Source organism: Ostrea edulis, chromosome 2 (genome assembly GCF_947568905.1).
Source record: "Ostrea edulis chromosome 2, xbOstEdul1.1, whole genome shotgun sequence".
In the NCBI taxonomy this organism is placed as follows: domain Eukaryota; kingdom Metazoa; phylum Mollusca; class Bivalvia; order Ostreida; family Ostreidae; genus Ostrea; species Ostrea edulis.
The window spans coordinates 87,995,993-88,015,972 of record NC_079165.1 but is presented as its reverse complement, the minus strand read 5'-3'; the positions used below and the strand labels follow the sequence as shown (position 1 = coordinate 88,015,972).

General features: G+C 34.4%; 1 protein-coding gene across 4 annotated transcripts in view; it reads right to left on the bottom strand.

Annotated features, from left to right (window-relative positions):
* LOC125681421 (nuclear receptor subfamily 1 group I member 3-like) overlaps nt 1-19,980 on the bottom strand; it is a 124,292-nt gene that overhangs the window by 85,702 nt on the left and 18,610 nt on the right. The window contains exon 1 of one of the 4 annotated variants that reach the window (XM_056155343.1): nt 1,555-1,626. The exons of the other annotated variants lie outside the window; for them this stretch is intronic. The gene's annotated coding sequence lies outside the window, so the exon portion shown is untranslated. Of the gene's footprint in view, nt 1-1,554; nt 1,627-19,980 lie in introns of those variants that run through there. 4 annotated transcript variants of the gene reach the window in all.

Below are 19,980 nucleotides of genomic sequence, written 5' to 3'. Positions count from 1 at the left end.
CTAGTTAGGACTAAGTATTGATATACACCTGTAGAGGGGAGTACTTATACTAGTTAGGACTAAGTATTGATATACACCTGTGGAGGGGAGTACTTATACTATTAGGACTAAGTATTGATGTACACCTGTAGAGGAGAGTACTTATACTAGTTAGGACTAAGTATTGATATACACCTGTGGAGGGGAGTACTTATACTAGTTAGGACTAAGTATTGATATACACCTGTGGAGGGGAGTATTTATAATAGTTAGGACTAAGTATTGATATACACCTGTGGAGGGGAGTACTTATACTAGTTAGGACTAAGTATTGATATACACCTGTGAAGGAGAGTACTTATACTAGTTAGGACTAAGTATTGATATACACCTGTGGAGGGGAGTATTTATAATAGTTAGGACTAAGTATTGATGTACACCTGTGGAGGGGAGTACTAATACTAGTTAGGACTAAGTATTGATTTACACCTGTGGTGGGTTACTATAGTGCTCAGGCTTGAATCAAATTTAACAGGTTACTAACCTATCAGTGTCTCAAAGAATCACAAAAACATTCACTTTTGATAGAAAGAATTAATCTACTAATGTATTCAGCTGACATTTTATAATCAATGGTAATGGGGACATTTAATTATATAGGACCCATCTATCAGCAGAATTTATGAAATATGTATGTGCGGCTCTCTCTTAAGCTCTCAAGTTAATAGATAAAATATTCAATCATTGTTAACAGATAAAGCCAATTAACATCTCTATATCATCATTTCCTTAAGAACTGGAAAAGCTCAAGTAATTAAGTGACTAAACGCTCTTCACATTACGTAATACCACTGTTTTCTGAATTTCCCCTAAAATGATTGAGATCTTCTTTAACTCTGTAGACCAACTAAGCCGACTTTTTTGGTCATTAATAAGATGCGACATTGATATTCAACTAAAAACTCAGCTCCCCATGAAGTTTATTTGCTGCATTGCCTCAAGACAACATTCTTTTGCCACAAATCTGCATGTTCCTCATAAAAATTAAATATTTTTGCTGCAGCTTAAACTGTAAATCAGCCCATCATTCAGGAACAATTAGAGAGAACACCATGTAACAATGTCAAGGTCGATGCATGCTACTGACTAACTGCATACATTTGTTGCATAAATATGCAAATCACTCTTGTTATGGGATCACCAGCATTGTCTCCTATTGCAAGGTTAAGAACCTCATCAAAAACCTCAAACCAAGAAAGACAGATAAAGTGATGGGCAGACTGGACATAAACGATAACCGAGAGTCCACAAGATGTGTTTGTGAAACACAAATGCCCCCGATAATGGTCAATTCCAAAGATGGCCAAGGTCACAAGGATGAATATCTTAGTACTAGTATAAAGATCTTGTCACAAGAGATGCTCATGTGCATTATGAAAGCTCTTAATATTTACCATTTAGAAGTTATGACCATTGTCAAATTCAAATGTCAAGGTCAAAAGGTTTAGTATCAACAGAAAGGTCTTGTCACAAGGAATACTCATGTGAAATATAAAAGCTCTAGCTAGCACTTACTGTTAAAAAGTTGTTAGCAAGATTAAAATTTTCAAAAAGTAGGTCAAACTCCAAGGTCAGGGTAACAGGGTCAAAAATGTTGGTACCCACAGAAAGGTCTTGTCACAAGGAATACTGAAATGTGAGACATGGTAAAGGTAAAGCAAGATATAATATTGTAAAATAAATTAACACTCCTCAGCCTCACCAGTTTTGGCAAATGTTAAACCTTTACATTGATTAATAACCTTAAAACTTTTTAATTCGCATGCCAACCTTGATCATTTCAATTCACCACATATGATGCTCATATTTTAGGGCCAAAAAAATTGAGCATATAATTTTCAAGGTTACACCAAGATGCATCTGTATAGGAGGTTTGGTGATTAGCCTGCATCCTTAATGAGATCGTAACTAAGCACACTAAAACTCATGTCTCCCGCTGCCCTTCTATTTTTCATAGTTCTTTTAAAACATTTTTCAGAGATCATCTTTAAAGTAAAGAATTCAAACTTACATAACATTCATCTATATGTACATGTGCTTCAAACAAGGAACAGTGTTGTGAACAATGATAGTAAATTAAACTTGTCAACATATCAAATATCAAAGGCCTATGTCAAAAGACAAAAAAAGTTAAGGTCAGGTTTGACTTTACATAAAAAGTCAAGGTCAAAGGTCAACAAAACTGGCACATGACACACTGTCTTACAATGGTATATTCACATACTAAATATCAAAGGCTTAATTGTCAAAAGACAAAAACAGTATACCAACCTAGAAAATATCAAAGGCTTAACTCAAATATTCAATTATTTGACCTTTACATAGAAGGTCAAGGTTCAGTAAAAATGGCACATGGTATAACTACTTACCAAATATTAAAGGCCTATGTCAAAAGAAAAAAGTTATGGTCTGCATGGACAACAAAAATGCACAAAAAATTCTATTATTTGACCATTAAATAAAGGTCAAAGGTCATCAAAAATGGCACATGACACACTGTGTTATCATGGTATACCCACATACCAAATATCAAAGACCTATACATGTAAAAAGACAAAAAAAGTTATGGCCCGCACAGACTTTGTATGAGAAGGGAAAGAAAAAGCAAAAGAAGACTCCACACAAAAACAATATGTCCCCTTTCTTGGAAAGGGAAACCAAGAAAGGGAGACATAATTAAATGAGTCAAGACCATGAAGAAAATTAAGGTTAAAAAACAGGTATGATATCCATGCTTCTACCAGGATCTATCAGTGAATAAAGTTCAATGACATCATCTCTTTCGTTTATGCAAAGTTAAATGTTGAAATGGGACATATAGATCGATGCACAATAATGGGCAATGACCTCAACACATATGTCTGATGGTTGTATTTTCTCCGTTCCTGTTACATCTGATATAACATTTGAAACTGACAGGTAAAAATGTCTGCCAGGGGATAATGATAATGGGTTGATGTCTTCCAGGTGTGAAGACAGTTAAGGAGGAAGGAATGTTGCAATTAATCATTGGCCAGTCTTAAAGCTCAGTTGCTAGAGCAATAATTGCACCTGACTAGATCGAGATTCAGGGAGCCTGGGTTTGAATCCTGCAGGCTAGCTATAATGGTCACCTGAGTATGCACATTGTATACTTCACCATTTCCAGATGTACTAAAATGATAGATATTGGTACCTGGGTATATAACTATCATAGAAAATTGATAATTGTGTGCACATATAAGGCGACTAAAAGGGGAGTTTTCAGCTTATCACATCACAGCAAAACACGATTTTCTATTTGAATTCTAAAGTGCAAATTTTGAAAGAGGGCTCATTGCTCATTTAAGCCTGCTTGATGTCCAGGAGCGACAAAGATATTCTAAAATGTATTGCAGTTTCAACATATGATGGAACATTTCTAGTATACCGGTCCCCAAAATATGGCACTAAAGTGTGTGTCGCCAAAGGTGGTTTAGTATACATGTATATATACGATCGCGTTAGCGATCAGCAAAATCGCTAAAACAGAAGAAAAAAATCCACAAAAATAAGCCCAAATTCAAATTCCTTGTTAAAAATGAAGTTTAAAAAACTGTTTTTTAAAAGCAGTTTTTTAAATCCGAAATGAAAAATAATGCAAGAAGATCATGTACATTTTTTTGTTTCAAAATAAACGGAATCTGTTGTTGAGCAAAATGGTCACGTGCGCTTTGTATACGTAATTCTCATGAATATTCATATGATATGACGTCACTGGTGTTGATGTAAACAAATTGAACAGCTGATTTGTGATGAAATGTTCCTAAAACTGAAAGAATTTTTTTTATTTGTGCTGATGTAAGAGAGCTGATTCACTGGTTAATAGGATTATCTGTTTTGATAAATTTGGAAGGCAAAATCTGTGGAAGCTGTGACAATGGGAAATTTGGATTAATTAAGAAAGGATTCATCATATTCAAGCGATGGATTTGTGTGGAGATGTTCTAACAAAACCTGCAACAACAAAATTTCCATCTGGACTGGTAGCTCACTGCGGGTTTGAAAAGCACAAATTAACGCTGGAAAAAGTTCTGTTAATAACATGTTTCTGGGTATACAAAGCTAGTGAAAGTTTCGTGAGACACAAACTTGAAATTGCAAGTCAAACTGTAAATGTTGATTCTGGTATAATTATTCCAAAGAAGTGTGTACCTGCATTTTAGAGAAGAAAAATAGAAGGAGTGGGAAAATTTGTTGAAATTGAAGAAAGAAAATTTGGTAATTTAAGAAAATTTTACAAGGGATGGAAAATTTACTGTGTCTGGGTTTTTGGTGGCATTGAAAGGGAGACGAAAAGGTGCTTTTTTACAACAGTGGTAGATCAAACATGAGAAACTCTGCGATCTGCTTGAAATAATAAAAGCCAACATACAGCCCGGTACAACTATAATTAGCGATTGCTGGAAAACTTATATGATATTCTTGATAAAGAAGGGTTCGAACATTTAAAGGTAAATCATTCTGTAAACTTTGTAGATCCCGATACAGGCCGGGGCACACACCAATACTATAGAATCTACTTGGCGTGCATTAAAAAAGTCATTACCAGTCAGCGGCACAGTTAAATCTCTGTACGATACTTATTTTAGTCAGTACTGCATCCGAAAAAAAATATCTTACAGACTGCCAAGATCCATTCCTTAAATTTCTAGAACTCATTAAATCTGTATATGACCCCTCCATACTCGTACCCAATGGCAGAAGAGCTAAAGGGATTTTGAATGGACTTCTCAACAAACTAACTGGTATGTTAATAAAGAAATGAACATAACTTTTGAGCTGTTCATGGTCAATATGAACGGATTTGGATTTGAGGCAAATTCGTGATTCACAGAGAATTTGCCTCAAATCCAAATCCGTTCATATTGACCATGAACAGCTCAAAAGTATACTGTTCATTTCTTATATTTATATTCATGTACTGTTCATTTCTTATATTTATATTCATTTACTAAAACACCGTTTGTTTACATTGCTTCTATTTTGTTGCATTATAAACGAAATCCTAGCCTCTGTCACAGTAGTATTGTGACGTACGTCAACACATATAGACATGACATCACACTTCGTCTCACCCTGCCTTTTATCAACATTGCACGGTGCACTGTATTTTGGAGCTAGGAGACCACAAGATTGGGATGATAATCCATGCAAGTTCAAATCTTAATCCGAGGTGTGACTTGCGAGATCTTTGTAACACATGTTGTATTGTTTCAAATCGATCATTACGCTCTCTCAGTCACATGCTTTAAGCTAGTTCATAATCGGTTCATAGTAAATATGAACGGATTTAGTGTCGCGTGCTGAAATTGGTTGGTTCATAGAGGAAAATGCGATTTGTAATATAAATATAATTTGATGAATAAATTATCAAACAAGATGAGTTATGTTTAACACTCACTGATGGCCCTCAGATTACAAAAAAGTAGAACTCATTTTAGTGAATAATTTTCAAATTAGGTCAGAGGTCAATTTCTAGGTCTACAAATTTCAAGGTACCAATAGAAAGGTCTTTTCTCAAGAAATGCACATGCTAATCATAAAAACAGTACCTCTTACAGCTTAGTACCTCTTACGATTTCCAAAAATAAGGTTAAATTTTGAATTTTCTAAAAGTAGATTAAAGGTCAAGGTCACCAGGTTAAAAAATTTGATGTCAATGAAAAGGTCATGTCACAAGGAATACACATACCAAATATGAAAGGTGTACCTCTTAAGGTGTAAAAGATAGGACCAAAGTTAAAGTTTTTTGCCACAGACAGACAGACAGTGACTGTCCTGAGGCTAATAAACTACAATATATAAATAAATAGTACCTTTCTTAAATACTGTGTGCTACCTGAATCCCCAAATTCTTACCTGCAACCAGCAGACATATAAAAAATTCAAGATTCTATAGCAAAATCACAGGCAGCACAAAATAACTTATTAATGTGAAGAAACTAATTGTAACTCAAACTGAGGCTCCTCAAGACTTCAGCCTCCACACAAAACACAAGTGATATATAGCTACTCTCACATTCTTTTTTTTCAATTGAGATGACAAAAATAATGTATTCTCTAGCAACATTTGAAAAACATCAACCAACACATCATGCAGTGATTTCATAAAGACCGCATAGGAGCCTTCTTCATTACAGACACCAATAGAAATATAGCCTCCTCAAGTTGTTGTGAAAATAAAGAAAACAGAGTTCCCTAAAGTAAACACAGGTGAAAAAAGCAGATCAGTTGAATTCTGGAATGTCCTTGAAACAGTGTTATGCATTTTAAACATGTTATAAATAACATTCCAGTTACAGACGTACCAAGTGACATGGCACATTTTTTTTCACTTAACTTAACATTCACATTATCATGATTTTAAATATATCAGGCAGCTATAACACAATGTAGAAACCATTTTTCTTCACGGTCCATGTTAATTAATGCATGCATCACAATTTCTACAAATAGCCCTGCAGAATGAAATATTCACTGTGTGTGCTAAATAAAATGATCAAAACTTGTATGCACTTACCATTTGCTTTTCTTTATGTTCTATAAGTATACGTATGGCATTGAAGAGTAAATTTAATTTTAAACTTATATCTTATGACCAAGTTTGTTACTTTGGTCTGTTTGTGTTAATCCAGCTTGATCTTCAAAGCTCATGACATTCCAAACAGGTCAACAGGTATTACATTCTAAAAGGTTCGACAGGTATTACTTAAAATGAAAACACAATTCATAAGAACAAACACCTACCCTCTTCTTCTGAATTTGCCTAACTGGACCTTGTAGTAGACTGAACATTAATTTCCCTGTAGTAAAAATTCCTGTAGGGTAGAGCTGATTTAGTGTGGCACATACTGAGAGACACAGTGATGAAAGTGGTCATGTACTTGATATTTACACTGACCAGTTGAACCTCTTAAATATCTACACTTTGTAACCTGACCTCATTGGGTCAGTTTTAAATTGCCTCAATGGTTCAAACAAATATCTGAGATGTGAAATAATTTTCAACTGACCCATATTTCTAAACGCAATAAGAAACTGTTTTGATTAAATGACCATTGATCAATCAATACCTTTAAAGAGATTTCAATGGTCAATATTCAATTCACCTTGTCCAGTAGCCAAACAAGTACTGTTAAAAGTAGAAAACACATAATCTTTCAATTCCAAATGTTAACTTATTGAAAAGTAAAATCCAATATCTTTTGAAAACAATTTCTAAATGTTTAAAAATAATATTGGTCAAAAACTGCACCAAAATTAGGATGAGGTGAAATGAAAAAAAAATTAATGATGAACATACCTACCATTCTGTCTACAAGTCACTTGTGGTTTCTTGTCAAATTCAGTTTAACATCAGTTTTATTATCAAGTTATATTCACCACAGGTTTCATTTATGTTTCTGCTTCAACAAGGTGAAATAGCACAATATGGCTGCATACAGACAAAAAAGTCTGCACTGAACACCGAGGGCATTGACACCCTGATACAGGGTGATGATCAATATTTTACAATATATCACCTCATCAGTGTAAAGTATAATCCAATAGGGTGTGATAGAGTATACCATGCATTTGAAACAACTCGTGAAATGTATTTACTGTAAGTGTTGAAACACAGAGAATTAACAATGACACAACTATATATTCTAAATAGCACCGTTCAATTGGATCCTAAATAGCCGGGAGACATGTTTACAGAGCAGTGAAGAACCTGAACCAGTGTCAGCAAAACACAGCCAATTCAGAAAACTTCTTTACAAGTTTTGGGTCTATGTTGATTCATCAGGGTGTACCATATGACATTCGAACAGAAGTCCCACAGAATGAGATAATGCTCATCCATGTCATACGACAAGTCCAAGAAAAGCTTTGTTTATTCACTCTGTCCTTTTTATGAATGAATGAATTAATGGCAATTATTTAACAATTAGGGAGTTAGTCTTCACAAGATTTGTGAACACAATACCAAAACACTTAAGATAGCTCCACCCTCATGGGACTTATTAAAAATAATGGTTCAGATTAGAAAAGTTGTATTGATTTTTACTTGATATAGGTTAATTCAATCAATAACCGAAGAAAATATATATATTCATGTCACAGACTGACACACATACATTAGTTTCAAGCCCTGACTGTTGCCAAATTTTTAAAGATGTCAGACATATAAAAACAATTTAAAGTTTATAGCAACATAAGAAAATTGCACTTTTCATTAGATAGCATGTTAAAAATACAACAAAACTGGTTAAAATGACAAAATCTTAATTTCAGTAGTTTCACAAAACTGCTGCTTTATAAGTATAAATGACTTAATTGTGGATATCAAGGAAATCATAGTATATTAAAAAAAATAATAGAGAAACACCAGCATAGGAGTTATTGCCCTTGATAACATTTTTGATTGATTGTATCTTATATAATGTACCTCTTGAGAATATGGAGATAACATTTTAGATAATTGATTATACATTACTAAGAAAATATGAACCTTTTCAATATCAAATTGTTCACCAGATGTTTTTTATAATACCCAGTGAATAAATATCCTCCAAAAGATACATTTCTATCATGCACAAATTTTGATTATAAATAAAGATTTTACAAAAACCTATGATATATATCACACAAGGGTGGAAGTACTTTAACACCAATATAATTAGCTAATCTTTCATTAAAATATAAACAAACAATAATAAATGTACAACATTACTCTTTTAGAAAAGAGAATTAATGACAACATCAAACTTTAAAACATCAACAACAAAAAACCTATGTATATCTATTTCTAAAATTCAGGAGATAGTCTGTTGTCCTCCCTAACATGTATATTTATTAAATGTCCAAATTTATTTGTATGCATTATGCCCCTCACCTCTATTTTGTGCTAATGAACATATAATATGAATGTATCATTAATATATTTGTACCCTTGGAAATATTGCATATATATAATTAAAAAATTAAACTTATGTACCTCATGTACCATTGTGAATGGTTTGAGCGAATAAATGAAATGAAATGAGAAACACGCATAATCACACATAAATTTTGAATGAGTGATTTGCTGTAGAGTCGAGCCAAAGACAGAGCCACTTCCTGTATATATCCAAACTATACACAATACCCAGTTATCTCAGTCAGGTAAATTCCAGGTAAATAGCATTGTAATTAAAGCCCCACCCACAAACCAGATAACACTATCATAATTTTTTGAGAGTCACTGTGCGAGTAAGTCTCAGAGGGACTAACATTTAAGCTAGTTCTATTTACGATCAATCTTAACCAAGTGTAGAAGACATACTCTCAAACTATAATTACTTTATAATTATGGTTATCGTAAACAAGTCTTGTGTATTCTAAGATCATGCATAAAGCACATTTTTGTATTTAAATATTTTGATAATGTATGTAATTATTAGTGTATATTAAATATTTTCTAAATTATTTACATTAATAATTTTCTCAATAACTTGACATACTGTGAATCTATGATTTATCGGTAAAATTGAATTGCGAACCTAATTTGATATTGACATATTCATATATACCGGACGTCAAAAATATTTTTGATAGAAGGTTCGATCAATACTGTTATGATAATTAAAAATATAATTCTCAACTCGATTACAACTCAATTGTTTATCAAATTAATTGCATTCCATGGACATGGTTTTCTCAGAACGTACTATATGCCATTAAGAGTGGACACAGTGTCAGGTTGAGAGGTGGGTGATAATTAAGAGACAATAATTGTTTAGGTAACACGAATGACAAATTAATTACGGTTAAAGGGAAGTGAAGGTCATTTTGTTCAAATGTTTTGAAAGAATTAAATTGAGACCAAATGACCCAACAAGTCATATTCTGTAAAATGTAACAATTTTATACATTTATTATATCCTAATTTTAAATGATTAAAAATCTTCAAATTATGTCCCCTGAATTTTTGCTTTCTGGACAAAAATTCACTCTGCTAAACGAGTTGGCTCCTAGTGTAACTTTTGACAAACATGCAGTGATTTCAAAGTTGAAAAATATCATTCATGAAAGGTGAAGATAACAAACAGTGATCAATCTCATAACTCCTATAAGCAATACAATATAGAGAGTTAGGCAAACACGGACCCCTGGACACACTAGAGGTGGGATCAGGTGCCTAGGAGGATCGAGTGAGCATCTCCTGTTGACCGGTCACACCCAACGTGAGCCCTATAACTTGATCAGGTAAACAGAGTTATCCGTAGTCAAAATCAGTGTGCCAAGAACGGTCTAACAATCAATATGAAGCATGTCAGACAGCATTTACCCAATGATAGGTTGTATTGGCAAACTAGATCGTTAAAATGACCACAGAATTTGCGAAATGCTGTTGAAAGTACTTGAAACCCCATGTACTATCAATTTGTTTGTCAGTATAGCGTACATGCCTCAATTTAAATCATATATCTTTATTAAAAGGGAATAAGATAAGTTGGGGTGAGAAAATAATTTCACCAAAATGACCTTTTACTATCACTTCAATAGGTGGGTTGAATAGTGCTGTGTAACAGTACGACTGTCACTTTTGTATAGACTAATGACATATCTTATGTAACATATCGTCAAGTAAATTTGGTTATGAGTTCTTTCAGCAAACATGGTCTGTCCCCATTTGTTTGTTGCCATTTGAATAAGATTGCCACTGGTAATAATATCTCATCTGTTCGACATATTCCTCCCCCGTTTATACATGAAGGACTGTGTGCGTGTGACAAACATTTTCTCAGGTTATATAAAGTATATTTATTTAGATTCAACAATATTTTTTCAATCTAAAATGCAAGAAGATTATTAAGAATGTGACAATTCCATTCATTAGCTCTGTTACTGTATTCATGACGAAGAACTGGTAAAGAAATATAAAAAGAGGCCCATGGGCCTTAATGGTCACCTGAGTACCACGCATTTTCAAAAGCTCACGAATAGCGTGCATGATATTTTAACAAGAGGCCCATGGGCCACATCGCTCACCTGAGTCACCTTGGTCCATATCAGAAGACTTTCCATATATATTTGCATGTAAAACTGTAGTCCCTACTATGGCCCCAACCTACCCCTGGAGGTCATGATTTTTGTAAACTTGAATCTACACTATGTCAGAAAGCTTTCATGCAAATGTGAACTTCTTTGGCCCAATGGTTCTTGAGAAGAAGATTTTTAAAGATTTTTCCTATATATTTGTATGTAAAACTTTGATCCCCCTCCCCCTTGTGGCCCCATCCTACCCCCAGGGGCCATAATTTGAACAAACTTGAATCTGCACTATGTCATAAAGCTTTCATGTAAATATCAGCTTTTCTGGCTCAGTGGTTCTTGAGAAGAAGATTTTTAAAGATTTTCCCTGTATATTTGTATGTAAAACTTTGATCCCCTATTGTGGCCCCATCCTACCCCAGGGGGCCATGATTTGAACAAACTTGAATCTGCATTATGTCAAAGATTTATCCTATATATTTGTATGTAAACCTTTGATCCCCCCTTGTGGCCCCATCCTACCCCCAGGGGCCATAATTTGAACAAACTTGAATCTGCACTATGTCAGAAAGTTTTCATGTAAATATCAGCTTTTCTGGCTCAGTGGTTCTTGAGAAGAAGATTTTTAAAGATTTTTCCTATATATTTGTAGGTAAAACTTTGATCCCCTATTGTGGCCCCATCCAACCCCCGGGGGGCCATGATTTTAACAAGAGGTACTGTGAGCAATGCTCACTAAGAATACCCCCCGCTTACCCCAATCTCCCAAAGGGTGTTGGTAATAGGTAAAACTTCAATATTATGATCCAAAAGGTATCTTGGAACACAGCATCTCCATGCGATAAAAAAAGCCGTTAAAGAATTTAAATGGAAACCATATTGCTACTTTGATGTCCAGTGCACGTGACCTTTGGCCTTTTGACCCCAAAATCGATAGGGAACATCTTCATCCCATGGGTAGTCCATATATATGATATGGTGACGGTAGGTGGAAAGGATAATGCTTTAGAGCCCGGAAACCATTGCGTCTACAGACGGACGGACAGACAGATGGACAATCCGATTCCAGTATACTCCCCCCCCCCTCCCCCCCCCCACAACTTGTTGCGGGGGGTACAACAATTTAGAATCTGCACTACCTAATAACGCTTATCGATAAATTTCATCTTTTCTGGCCCAATGGTTCTTGAGAAGAAGATTTTTTAATGACCCTACTCTATTTTTACCTTTTCTTGATTATCTCGCCTTGGAAGGTGGCCTGGTCCTTTATTTTAACAATTTAGAATTCTCTTTACCTAAGGATGCTTTGTGCCAACTTTGGTTGAAATTGGCCCAGTGGTTTTTGAGAAGAAGTCAAAAATGTTAAAAGTTTACAGGCGGACAGACAGACGGACGCCAGAATACGGGTGATCAGAAAAACTCACTTGAGCTTTTAGCTCAGGTGAGCTAAAAATCATTAATACATAAACATTTCTTAGAAAGTTCAAAACATCATTAGGCAATTTGTCATAGGGCCCAAAACTCCTACTCTAGGAATATCTAGCAGAAAACCCCACAACCTGAACATTTCACAACTTTAGTAGATGACTTAAATTGTTCATTTAACAATCATGCAAACAGTTTGCCTCTTTGATCTCCTGGACCCAGTTACACAAATGTAAGTTAAGTTTAAATGACAGTTAATTAGGGCTGTGCAGTGCACCAGGCAATTTGATTTGTTGCACCGATTACAAATTCCGGATTTCGGTTTGGTTTAGATGTTACATACACCATAAACAACAAATATGACGTCCAAGTGATGTGCAGAACATGTGGATTTTTGTGCAACAGAGATTTAAATCACTACTGTGTTGAGATTTAGCATTTTCACCACTCAGATACCAGCAGAATATGCCATTATGGTCCACCAGATCTTTTAAATAACATGATGTATAGCATTTCTGTCAGGCTGGAGTGAAATCAACATCTAGATAATGACACAGCTTTTTAGATGTTTTGACAGTTAAAGGAGAGATTTTCAAAGACTCTCAATTGATAGAATTGTTGAATTTTGACATACTACATCAATAAAATGATATCATATACATTTTAGATTGACTATAGATTTGTTTAATAATCCAAAAATTGTGCTGCACATTAATATAACAAATTTTAATAGACTGTCAATGATTTCTTTTTTCTATCACAGCTAGTGATGGGCAATCGGACCAAAAACCACAATCGATTATCGGCAATAATCGGATACATGTAATCGATTAATAATCGATTATAATCGGAATTGTCATTTAAGTGTTTTCCCCTCAAATTAGATGTAACAGAATCATTAAATGTATGGAAACAACATTTGAATTCTTCTTTGTTTCATTTGTTCACTGGTAAATAAATCAGAATTCCAATATATCAAGTAATGGAATTTATCTATAATCTCATTGTATCAAAGATATCAGAGATAGGCTCCTTTATTTGACTGTTGAATGTCATTGTTGTTACCGTCCTTCATATCTCCCGCCATTTTGTTTGCTTATTTCTGATCGGGTTTGACATAAAGAAAATAAAATTTGAACAAAGTTGAAGTGATTTCCGGATTTTGTTTGGTCAACGATGTCGGCGACTTTTATTTTGTAAACGATTAGTAGCATTGTAGGTCTCTGAACGACCGACAATCGATCATCGGCGACAATCGTTTCATCACTTCACTAATCACAGCTATAAAATGCAGTAAATACAGATAGGTATGATGTTTACAAATGATGACATAAAGTTATACAAAACTTGAACAAAATGAAATTTGTACATGCTACTCATTAAAGTTGTTAAGTTTTGTGCTTCCATTAGATAAATTGGACCCAACATGAACCGAATCGAAAAACAAGAGGCCCAAGGGCCACATCGCTCACCTGAGTTACCTTGACCCATATCTGAAGACTTTCCATATATATTTGCATGTAAAACCTTAATCTGTATTGTGGCCCCAACCTACCCCTGGAGGCCATGATTTTTACAAACTTGAATCTGCATTATGTCAGGAAGCTTTCATGTAAATCTCAGCTCCTCTGGCCCATTGGTTCTTGAGAGGATTATTTTAAAAGGTTTTTTCTATTTATTCCCAATTTCCAATGTAAAACTTTGATCCCTTATTGTGGCCCCAAACTACCCCCGGGGGCCATGATTTGAATGAACTTGAATCTGCACTATGTCAGGAAGCTTTCATGTAAATCTCAGCTCTTCTGGCTCATTGGTTCTTGAGAAGATTTTTAAATGATCCCACCCTATTTTTGCATTTTTGTGATTATCTCCCCTTTGAAGGGGGCATGGCCCTTCATTTGAACAAACTTGAAAGCCCTTTACCCAAGGATGCTTTTCGCCAAGTTTGGTTATAATTGGCCCAGTGGTTCTGGAGAAGAAGATGAAAATGTGAAAAGTTTATGACGCCAACAACGTTGCCGACAGACAACAGACAAATTTTGATCACAAAAGCTCACTTGGGCCCTCGGCTCAGGTGAGCTAAAAACCAAATCATGCTGTTCTGAATTGAAACCGAATCGAGCTAATTACCCTGAATCGTCCCAGCCCTACAGTTAAAAATATATAGATAAGATGTAAGAGTTAATGAAAATGTAACTGTTAGTTAAAGGACACATCTCGTGTTTTCAAAGTATACAAAATTATATGCATTTTGTCTTCCATATGCTTATAGAAATTAATTGTAATAGTTCGTTCACCGAAATATTGCAATAATTAGCCACATGTACAATACGGACTTAAATATAAGCCCCGATTTTAAAAAGCCTAGGTAATCACGTGGTACGGTGACGTCATATGCGACCTTCGTTGATCAACTTATTGTAAAAGCAGTGTTAGATATTTTTAAAAACTCAGGTTTTAGGGATCTAATTTATTTAATTACCATGGATAACATTTATTTCGATATTGACAAATTTCCCCAAGTTTTATATCTTTTAGCTACCGCAATGAATACAAATAGCAATCCAAATGTAGCGAGGAAAGCTGGTATGAAATCTGCATTTGCGAGTAAATAATGTTTACATGGGATCGCTGTCTAAACACTATTTGGTAATGCTATTCCTTTAAAAATCTGTAATTAGCATTTTTGTTTTGTTTTTTCTAAAATAAACAGTGCAATTATTATTAAATCTAATTTAAGATAAGTTATAGACAGGCCTAAATTATGATACGATGTATCATTGACAACTAGGCCTAGGCCTACTGTCACGAATGCATTTCGAAGAAAAAAAATGAATATAAATGAATTCAAGCAATTCTATCTATCATTATTTTTAATCTACATGTTATTAGGAAGTGGGAGCACAGCGTACTGTTGTTATTACGTACTAATTGTTTCTTAAACAAGAGATGTTTGTAAAACACATATGCCCCCCATGGTGCAAAATTGAAAATGGTTATACACACACACATCATTTAATTGAGAGTAGTATCATCAATTCAAAATATTGAGCAGACAATATCTTCCTATGTCAAGAGTGGATTGACCATGTGACCTAAAAATCAATAGGGGTCATCAACTCCTGAAGATGTACCAGTGTATCAAGTTTGATGTCTGTCAAGCAAAGGGTTCTCGAGATATTGAACGGACAGTACATTCCTATGTCCAGTTTGACCCTTGACCTTTGACCATGTGACCTCAAAATCAATAGGGGTCATCTTCTCTTGAAGATGTACCAGTGTATCAAGTTTAATGTCTGTCAAGCAAAGGGTTCTCGAGATATTTAACGGACAGTATATTCCTATGTCCAGTTTGACCCTTGACCTTTGACCATGTGACCTCAAAATCAATGGGGGTCATCTTCTTCTGAAGATGTACTGGCGTACCAAGTTTGATGTCTGTCAAGCAAAGGGTTCTCTAGACATTGAATGGTCAGTATATTCCTATGCCCAGTTTGACCCTTGACCTTTGACCATATGACCTCAAAATCAATAGGGGTCATCTACTCCTTTAGGATGTACCAGTGTGCCAAGTTTGATGTCTTTCAAGCAAAGGGTTCTCAAGATATTGAGCGGACATTATATTCCTATGTCCAGAGTAGATTGACCCTTGACCTTTGACCTTTTGACCTGAAAAACAATAGGGAGCCTCTTCTACTCATAACTAACCCACATATGAAATATCATTATCATCAAGTGAATGGTTCTCAAGATATTGAGCGGACAACACATGGTCTACAGACCGACCGACCGACCGACAGACCAACCGACCGACAGGTGCAAAACAATATGCCCCCTCTTTTTCAAAGGGGGGCATAAAAATTAATTAATAGCATTATTATAAATTTAATTCAAAGTTAAAAAATATAATATTTCATTATTTATAATTGAAAGTTCAATTATTTTTTATCTTTAACTTTTTTTTTTAAAACTACCAGTTGGTAGAAACTTCAAGCACAAGTTCTGCCTATTGCCTCTATTTATAATGTTTGCATGTAGGAGTTATCGTTCGTGTGGGACGGTATATATGAACTTCCGGTAAAGAGTATACAAGCACCCAAACACAAACATTTACATTTTATGGTATGGATTTGCTTATTAATACATTACAGCCTAAGCCATTATCTCCTAACACTACCATTGAATACATCACATATTTCAAAAATTGCAAATACAAATATTTTCTCGAGTAAGTCATTTAAAAGTAGCAACAAACTCAAAGTTGCACAACATGTGTGGGACACGGCGGTCCGCTCCATTCTAACAGATAAACACATCAGACATATTGAAGATATAAAAAAAAATGTATTCAGGTAATTGGCCAGAGAAATCGCATGCATTTCCCACATCAGATCCACACCTTATGATAACCTTCGATTTACGGTGCAGGATTATTTTGCTTACAGTTGACCCTTTAGGTCTTAAATTAAATATCGCTGAAGATTGCATCGGAGGTCAAAATTCTACAATAATGTAATATATATATAAAAAATGAAATAGAATAAACTGTAAAAATATAATCAAAATCATAACATATTCTCCCACTAGTACAGTCCCTTAAACGTTCTACTTTACCATTTTTCCGTTCACTCACCGTGCGTTCACCGTTCGCTCTCCATTCGCTCTCTGTTAGTTCACCATTCACAAAGCGTTCATCGTGCGTTACCGTTCACTGTCATTCGGAACACCAAAGTCAAAGGATCGATTTTCATAGCAAGGCAAAAATGAAAAAGGAACTTATGCATAAGAGTGAAAATATATTAAATTCTTATTTTATCAGAAATTTAATTTATAAAGTACAAATATCAGGATTATCAACTGAGAAAATTCAAGGTAAACTGCAGATCACTCATTAATATCAAAGAATAAAATAAATCATTGTTATTATCATTACAAAACACAAATATTGTTTGGGTAAAAAGTGGGAGAAGTTCTGAATGAGAGAAAAATGCAAGAGCCTTCAGTTATGAATTCAACCCTTATACATGTGCATACAGCAAAGAACGAGCAACGAGCGCTGGTACATGTACGAAAATGAGGCAGTTTCAGTTTATAAATACCTCACCCTCACCCGAATTATCATTTTAATATTTTCAAGTATGGACAAAAGCACAAATTTATTACATTTTATTTTGTCTCACTTGACAAGAATTCTATATAAGTTTATCATTTTTCTTAACACCCCCTCTCTCTTACTTAAAAAAGCTATGCTACACTGTATATATGTTTCAATGCACATTCGTGCTCAAATGTCAAATTGATTTGACAAATATTTCTTATTATTTTACGCCTATCTTTATGAGAGACATTGCCAATAAATATATTTACTCCTTTCCCCAAATTTAAAAGTTTTGAACCGTTTGTCTCTAATATAAAGAGAAATATTTCTCGTATATTTCTGCCCCACATACGATATACATATAGTTCAGTACAATAAACAGTTTTATCCGCATCAAAAATATACAAATATTGCACAATCTAAATGTAAATTCATGGTCACACTATTTATTTTGTACATACGTACATTAATTCTGGGAGATTATTTCCTCAGTTCAATATACTATATCTGTATTTACAGTAAAGTGAATTAAGCAAAATCTACGTGGGAATAAACCATTTATACTATTTAGAAGCGTTCAGGTGTCAACACGAGGTACATGATGTACATGTTCTACCTGTGCTGGTTGTTCAATGCATTTATCTCGACTCCTTTCGAGGATGTTTTTTTTAATTGCGTGTAATCCAAACGACCACGCTCGTACATTTTGAAGTCATGCATGTGCATCTGTAAATTCTTGGTGCTAATTACTAGACTATCTTTAATTCACATGCATCATTTATACTCTTGAATTAAGAAATATAATACTATGCATCTTAAGTCAAAATATGTAATTACATGTAGCATACTGAGATAAAGCACCAATATTCATGATTTATGAAAACGTCATGAATTCTAAATATTAATAAATATATGTTTCTAGTTTTCACGTATACATGTATCTGTACAGAATATGTAATACTGTAAACAATGAACATATGAAATTTTCTTTTGTTTGTCCATCATTGTTACGTGCATTGATGTGAAATTTACGATTGTTTTCATGAGAAGCATACATCCAGTATTTGCACAAAATGAACAAACAGATGTATTCATATATATATTCTCTACCTGATTATAAAGTAAGTACAATCCAAGGGAAAAATCCGAAATATACCAAATGAATAGAAAATTTTGCGTTCACCGTTCACTTTGCGTTCACCGTGCGCTCATCGTTCACTCTGAGTGCGTTCACCGTTCGCTCTGCGTGCGTTCATCGTTCAAGTGGGAAAGAGGAAAGTAGAACATTTCAGGGACTGTAATCTTATTGAGGCAGACTTCTCCTCTAGCACCCCCCCCCCCCCATAAACATTGTACGCTGTATGAAAAAGTAAATATAACGAATAGTCATCAATTCTATAAAGAATACAAAAGTAAGTGTTTGGCAAACACGACCTCTGGTGTGTCCAGAGGTGCAAGCACTGAAGATCTTGTTTATGAACACAGCAGTAATATTTAGTTAGTAGGGATGACAATGGGTGAAAATTTGGTAACCAATTAGTCATAAATTCTTTTGACCAATTACATATAATTTACCAGTTAATCGTTAAAACTTATAATTCTCAATTACTGTATTTTTTTATTTTATAGTATGACGAGTGCTTTGATAGGTAAAGACGTGAACAAAAACCGCATGAAAGCAAGAATATTTGTAGAAATTCAAATGTTCACTTTTTGCAACGCCTCGTCAGAATGGTCATCATATGATTATTTTTATTACAATATTTGGCCTCAAGTTTATGTTAAAGAAATAATTCTATTGTCTTCGAAGTTTGTTTACAAGAATTGCTATTGAAGGTGGCAGAAATCCGTTCGGACGGCACACGGCAATCAAGTTACTCAGGACGTGCGAGTACGTTCCACATAACACAGCTGACATTTCATCTCTTTCAAGTATTACTATGCGTGAAACATTGGGAACTAACTCAGAAATATGATTTAGTCTGACCTCCAGGATTTTTAGGCGTACGGGCCCCTCCATTTTTATTTTCATTCTCTAACTTTGTATAATATATCTTTCTCTCATTTCTTTACGCTGACAGTGTCGAATTTATCAGTGTGATACTAGTACTGCTTGGTAGTTTATTTTACGCAAGCATTATATAGAGCCTGACTGGGAACTTTCAAAAATTGGCCCAAAAAGGTTTTACCTACAAATTGAAAATGGATTATAAATATCGGTATTGCATGAAATTTTACTTTGAAGATTATTAAATCTGATCAGTCATTTAAAAAGTTAATATTTAAACATATCACCTAGACTTTTGAATATTACGACACACACACCCCTTTTTTTAACACATGTAATACAGGCACGACAGTATTTCTTTACTACAAAT